The sequence below is a fragment of the Diabrotica undecimpunctata genome, chromosome 1 (assembly GCF_040954645.1).
Source record: "Diabrotica undecimpunctata isolate CICGRU chromosome 1, icDiaUnde3, whole genome shotgun sequence".
NCBI classification, from domain to species: Eukaryota; Metazoa; Arthropoda; class Insecta; order Coleoptera; family Chrysomelidae; genus Diabrotica; species Diabrotica undecimpunctata.
The window spans coordinates 83,624,417-83,631,752 of NC_092803.1; positions in this window are offsets into that span (position 1 = coordinate 83,624,417).

Consider the following 7,336-nt stretch of genomic DNA (forward strand, 5'->3'; position numbering starts at 1 on the left):
TATACGTACGTCACCACGAATTTACGATATATTTTATACATTTATCGAAATATATAGGAATATATATATATATATATATATATATATATATATATATATATATATATATAGATATTGGCCAATACGGCCACTTGTTATAGAAAATGACGTCATCGAAGCAGTTAACGAATTTGTATACCTGGGAACGCTCGTCAATACTGAAAATGACACTACCGCAGAGATAAACCGCAGAATTTGCACGGCTAATAGATGCTATTTTGGGCTTAATCTCCTTTTTAAATCTAAAGTTATATCAAGAAATACAAAAGTAAAACTCTACAAAACAATAATACGCCCAGTCCTAACATATGGTTCAGAAACCTGGACTTTAACAAAAAGCAATGAAAACATGTTAGGATGTTTCGAAAGAAAAATACTAAGGCGCATCTATGGAGCGGTAAATGAAAATGGTGTCTGGAGAAGACAATACAACTTCGAACTCTATAGGATATACCAGGAACCAGATATCGTAAAACACATAAAGATAGGACGTCTGAGATGGGTAGGCCATGTAATGCGGATGGAGCAAACCGACCCAGCTAGAAAAACGCTCCTTGATAGACCTATTGGTCAAAGAAGAAGAGGAGGACCCAGAACAAGATTCCTAGATAACATAGACCAAGATATGAGAAATATGGAAATACGTGCTTGGCGGAGGAAGGCAATGGATAGGGACGACTGGAGAAAAATTCTTGGGGAGGCTAGAACCCACACAGGGTTGTAAAGCCAAAATGATATATAGATATTATGTATACAGTATGTTATGGGTAACCCCCGAAATTTGGTAAAACTAGTTTTACCCGGATACTTTGCGTATTATCCAAGTTGGCTGGATAAAAAGCAAAGGAGATTGATAAGTTATTGATTAAGGTCATTCTAGATATATTCAATGTCAAATGGATAAAGCAGTACATTTTCAACTTTGGTATAAATAACAACACCAAAAAATATATAACTAAGCATTCCGAACCTAATATAACTACCAGCCATAAAAATCATATTCATTTATATAAGTCCAAATTAGAAACGGTTATTTATTTGAACAGGATAATATAGTATTAACCGGATAAATATCCAGAATACAACGAAATATTCACAAATATATATATATATATATATATATATATATATATATATATATATATATATATATATATACATATATATATATATATATATATATATATATATATATATATATATATATATATATATTATATGATTATATTTCTCCATACAAAGTTCTGCATGTTCTAAAATCTAAAACACAATCATCAGATATTTAATTTTTTCAGTCGTATACGAGAATTTGTCAAAACATATGAAAATTCTACTCATGTGTGAAGTACCTTTAAATTTTGCAATACCGAAATTTGCTATTAAAAAAAGTTGATTAAAACTAAAAACTATGTTCAAATATACAATTACATACATTTACATTGAATAAATAAGTTTTGTTATTTTTTCTAAGTTTTACTAATCTTTTTATTTTGAATGAACATTTTTGTCTCTTGTGATTTTAGAAACACATGATAACATGTTAATTGTTTCTAAACAATTTTGCAATTTAAACATGTAATTAATGTATGTGCATTTATTTTGCAAATTGGAACATACATACCTACTTACCTAACTAGTTTAATTAACATAACATTATTACTGTAAATAAATAGACATTTATTGTTTCCACATTCTACATAAACATTTTTGTCTAAAAGATTAATGTATAGTTTAACTAAACTATAGTTTAATAATAAGTATATAAACGGATATTATAATAAACTGCATGAGTTGTGAATTTTGACTGTTATTTCTTTTGATCATAACTTTTGAATCATAATTTAGATTTGTCTCGAACTTTGATAAATCGTTTCACTACTACCACCTAATTAACTGATTTATTAAAACTTTATTTTTCCCCGCGTGATTACTTAATTTTTATTAAAAATATCAAATTCAACTATAAATTTAAAGTTTAGCAAACTGAACCATATATTTCAAAAAATATAATTTTTCTTGTATGAAATTAATTTTTAATAATTAACTTATTTACATGTTTAAGAAAATTTAAGAACGCCCAAATGAGAATGTTAATTGACGTAAAAAACTTGGGTCACAAAAATTAAAAACGGCATAATGGAAAAAATATATTTACGGCAGATTTTCTAAATGAAACCCACCTGTTTCTTCACATCTTCGGATACTGTCGGACCATCATATAACTAATTGTCTTCCTGAGTGTTAAGGGATTCTTTTTTACAATGCTATAAGAATTAATAATTGTTATATTTTTATATTTTCTCGATAAACTTCTTTCAATCGACTCCATAAGGACTAGTCGAACAGCAACTGAGAAATAATGTGGTATAATAATATCGTCGTTCATAAAGTACAGGCTGCTCAAATCCACTTTGTCTCTGATCTTGAGACGCGCAGTGGTTTTGATGGGCCAGGATCGGGAGACGCTTAGTTTGTTCTCGTAGGTGTGTCAATGTATATTCGAAGTAAAGTTGAAGCAACAATTTTCGTAATGCAATTTAATTCGCTTATAAAGTTCAACATTTTTAAAGCGCAAAGTCGTGAAATTATATTGAATGTATAATTTCATGTAATAAGAGGACAATAATGGTAGAGTGGTTATTCCAATAACCAAAGTACAAGAAATGGTAGCGAAAGCAGCTCGAATCAGTATCGGGACGATTAAAATGTGGTTAAGCAAAGCAAAAGCATCAAATTACATCAGTCTTCGTGGTTTCATAACAAAAAAAATTAAAAGATGTCCAAGAACCAACATAAATAATTTCTACCTAAGACTAGGTCAATGATTAATAATTGGAAGAAAAAGTTATGTTAACACATAGGAGCCTCCATAAAAAGCTGCAAGAGGAATTTGACTACTCGGGTGAAAGAGAAAGTCTGCGTTAAATAATACACCAATTGGGATTCAGGTGGCGCAAAACCAAAACGTGAGCAAACGTGAGAATCTCTCTCATGAGAAAAATTGTATGGTGAATTCTTTGATTCGTTTTCGGCAGCAAAATTGGAGTCTCGTTGATAACATGCCATGCCATGAAAATTGAAAAAGATTTATGGCCCAAGAATTCAATATTGATCAGGTAGATCAATCAAAATTGTTATAAATCTATGAGGTGATGATTCAGAGATTCTAATGACATGTTTTCTTTCGCATCGGATAGCGATTCGGATTGTGACGCATGCAATAGAGGGACATTTACTTTTACTTATGTGAAAATTTTATATTTGTTTTACTGTGCCAGAGCAAACATAAAATATGTTTAATAACGGTTTTATCCATATTTAATCAATAAAGCTCACACTAAGGGAAAAATTCACTCATTCTAAATACCTATGGTATCAAAAGGATTGAGCTCTGATCGAACTCTTTCTGTGTTATTGAGTCCAAGGTAACATAGTAGAACGGAGTATCTCCCAATGCTGAGATGCTGAAAGCATTATCGCTTTCTGCATAGTCTTATAGAGATGTTCACTAAGGCCCAGCTGGTTTATGTTCTTTAGGAGTTTCTATGGAATGACTAGTAGTAGAGAAAATAATAGGTATTATCTGAGTACTTCTCATTCTTCATTGTTTCCTTATTTGTTTTTCCAGATCTCTGTACTTGGCGATATTTTCGTTGTATTTAACACGTAGATTGGTATGATTACGTATCGCCAGATATATTATTGTTGTTTGCCTAAAAGTGTATTAACCAGTATGATATCCGATGTATTATGTGCCACTGGTTAGTCTGTGAGCATAGTGCGGTTCGAGTATAGCTTGTAGTTGTCGTTTCCGAGCATTATATCAGGGAAGTATTGATAATAAGGGAGATGGTCGGTTTGAAGAAGTCCCAGTTAATTAGCTATTTCTTGGTTATCTTTCCTATATTATCTTTCCTACTGAGTCAGGGCGTTCTTTATGTTAAGATGTAAGATAGCGCGGTAACGTTGTTCTCTTTACTTTCCGCTAAAGACTTTCTATATCTGTTTTTGATTAATTTATAATAGAAATTGAGTAGCTAAGCGCAGAACAGGCGTACGTATTTAATGCCTTAAACAAATTTTTACTATTAAGATATGACCGATAAAGTTAGTTCGATATTCATTTGTTTATGGTCAATTTTTTGCGTTTTTATATTTAGAACACTGCACTTATCTAGTCCAAAGTGCATACTCATACCATTTGAGAAAGTTTACACAGTTCTTAATTATTTCTTCAATCTGATCTAGGTGGTTTTAAGTGGAACTCATTAAGTTCAAATCATTCATATACAACAGATGATTAAGCTTCGCCACAACAGTATTGGTATTTTTAATGCTAAACCTGAGTCAGCGGAGTTCAGTGGCTGAGATAGTGGGTTCATCACTACTCAGAATCAAAGTGGACTTAACAAGGCCCTTTGGAAAAGACTCCGGTTAATTGGGATGCCTTCAGTTTTGATATTGTTTCACCAGGTATTTGAGGTGAATTATAGTCTTCCGGTCCGTCATGCTTTTAAAAGGTCACCGGTGAGGTCAGGTATTATCACCGACTTTATATATTTTTAAAATACTTATAAACCATTCACGTGGCACTGAATCAAAGGCGTTGTAGTCAATGAAGGTAATAAAAAGGTTTCTTTTTTTTGTATATGCCTGATTAGAAATGCCTCGGAGTCAATTATAAGTTGTTCCTTGCAACACACGAAGCCCTTAGCGCATCCTGTATGTTGAGGCTCTATGATATTGTTCATAGCACAAAATTGGTACCGCCAGGTTACATAGGATGTGGCCAATTTTTACAAAGTTGGAAGACAAATAATTGGGCGGTACTTGGCTGGATTTTAGGTGTTATTTTGATCCTTCTGTATTAGATAAGTGGTTCCCTGTATAAGAAATTACGATATTTCCTACGGATTAGAGATAACATGATTAATCAACATTGACAAACACTCATGAACACTTTAAAACTGCTTTAGCCAGAAGTTTTGAAGCTTGAAGTAATCGAAAACCATAAATTTAAATCAAAAAACAAATTTTAACATAAAAAATGCAAAAGGGATAAATGAAAAAGTCCTTTAATTAAGTAATAAACAGTTATAAGTTAACAAAAACAGTTTTTTTAATTCTAATTGTAACAAAAGTATCACACTTACACTCTGACTTTCGCTTCTTTTAAATTTAGATCCGTGCATTTAGAATGAGTCCATTGAAAGCACCAGTCACGTCAAAACCGTAACTCGTTGTTTTTGTAATTCTTCATTGCAAATCAAACACACTTTTTCGTCTTCTTCATTCTTATGACGATTTGCATCGCCTCGATTCCCTACCAGAGTTCCTCCTCCATCGATGTGTGCTAGAGGAGATGGAAGGCTAGAAACCGTATAAAAGAGCAGCCGTCGCAAAAGAAATCGTCGGAGTATTGATCTGACAACAACTCCACTGGCCGAAGGATATTGACTGAAGGCCAACCGCTTCTGCTAGGCTAGAGTATTTATTTGCGGCAGTTTCGTACTCGGTCTTGTAGTATTGATCTGAGACATAAATATTCTCTCCTGTGTCCAAGTACTGATTGGACACCTTCCGTTCCTCGAGCCGAATGTTGATTGGCCCGCTCCACCTCTACTCCTTCGATCTGTTTCCCTACCGTCTGTGTTCTGTGTGTAAGTGTATTAACACAGCATAACTGCCTTTTAGATTTTATATCATTAATTATATTTTATTTTTCGATTTTATATCATTAATTATATTTTATTTTTATTAAGCAGTGGGTCATACCACCGAACAACGTCATACCGTCCTGGCCAGAACTGACGATTTAATTTTTATTGTATTATTACCTCAACGATCAGAAAAATTTTCGACCGAAGAGGACCAGTGGAAGACCAAAACTTAGGTATCAAGATAACATAGAGGATGATCTAAAATCCATCGGAGTGAAAGCATGGAGAAGAGTTGCCAGAGACAGGGGCGAATGGAAGATTGTTCTGAAGAAGGCTTTGGCTCATAACGAGCTGTAATGCCAGTGATGATGATGATGATGATGTATTATTACCTAGAATCTAATTTTATTTTATTTATTTATTACGAATATATTTTTACTTAATCTAAACCTGAGTTTTACCGAGTTTGCTGTCTAAAAGAGCTACCCGTCACATTCTCTGGAACTATATCGTTATCACTGACAAGATAAGGTATTTCTATTAAACTCTCTGAAGAAGAAGAATCGAATAACTGTCATTTTGTGTTTTCTTTTGTTTTATTTTTTCTTATATTTTTTTTTAACTTGTATTTTTTGATGCTTTTTAGTTTCTGTAGTTGAAGGCATGGAATGACTGTCTACTAAAGGTGACGGCTTAGCGATTTTTTCTCCAGAAGTTGAAGGCATTGGCTCTGCCAAGATATTAGCTTCCACAATGTCATGTAAGTTGAGTTCTGGCTGGCGAGATTCTCCTATTGGCGTTGGAGTTAATTCTCTTTCTGAAGTTTTTGATGCGGCAAAATCCGTGAATATTTTAAGTCAAATGGTTCTATACCAGTGGCTCTAAAGTCACTTATGGCATTCGCAAGTGTTGCTTTACTAAAAATGGAAGCTATATCATGTAGAGTTATAGCTTTGGCGGGAGTATTTATTAAAATTTTTCCGGTACAAGCTAATAGCTTCTAGAGTGACAGCGTGGTTGCCCATTAAAAATAGTATTCTTTTGTTCTCACTGGGTCTAGCATGCAGGATAAAGTGGTGTAGGTATTTAATGCAATTTTCTGAATTCATCCAACCTGTTTCATGTGCAACTCCAACGCATCCAGGTGGCGTGTTCTCCATATATGCTGGTTGCATTCTCACTCTTGGAAAAATTAAAAATGGTGGTATAAAATTCCCACTGGCATTTCTGCAACAGACGGCTGTTACAGTTGTACCTCTTTCTGCCGATGGCACTTTTACAATTCAACGTTTTCCCCTTGGTGTTATCACTTTAGTGTGTTTAGTAGCAACAGTAGAAATACCGGTTTCATCGAGGTAATAAATTTGGTTTGATGTAAAATTGTATTTTTTTCTAATGTCTTTTAACACATTAAAGAACTAAGAAACATTTTGCCGATTGAAGACCACAAGCCTTGCAATGAAAAATGACTCAGCAGTTCTTAGTGATAATTTTTATTTTTTTAGAAACCGCTCAACAAAATAATGACCTGCATTATTTTTGGCTTTGTTGAATCTATTAGGGATTTCACGTGTCTCTGCGTAGTTAAGAATTATTCTACCAAACTGTTCTTTGGTAAGATCAAATGCACGGTTATA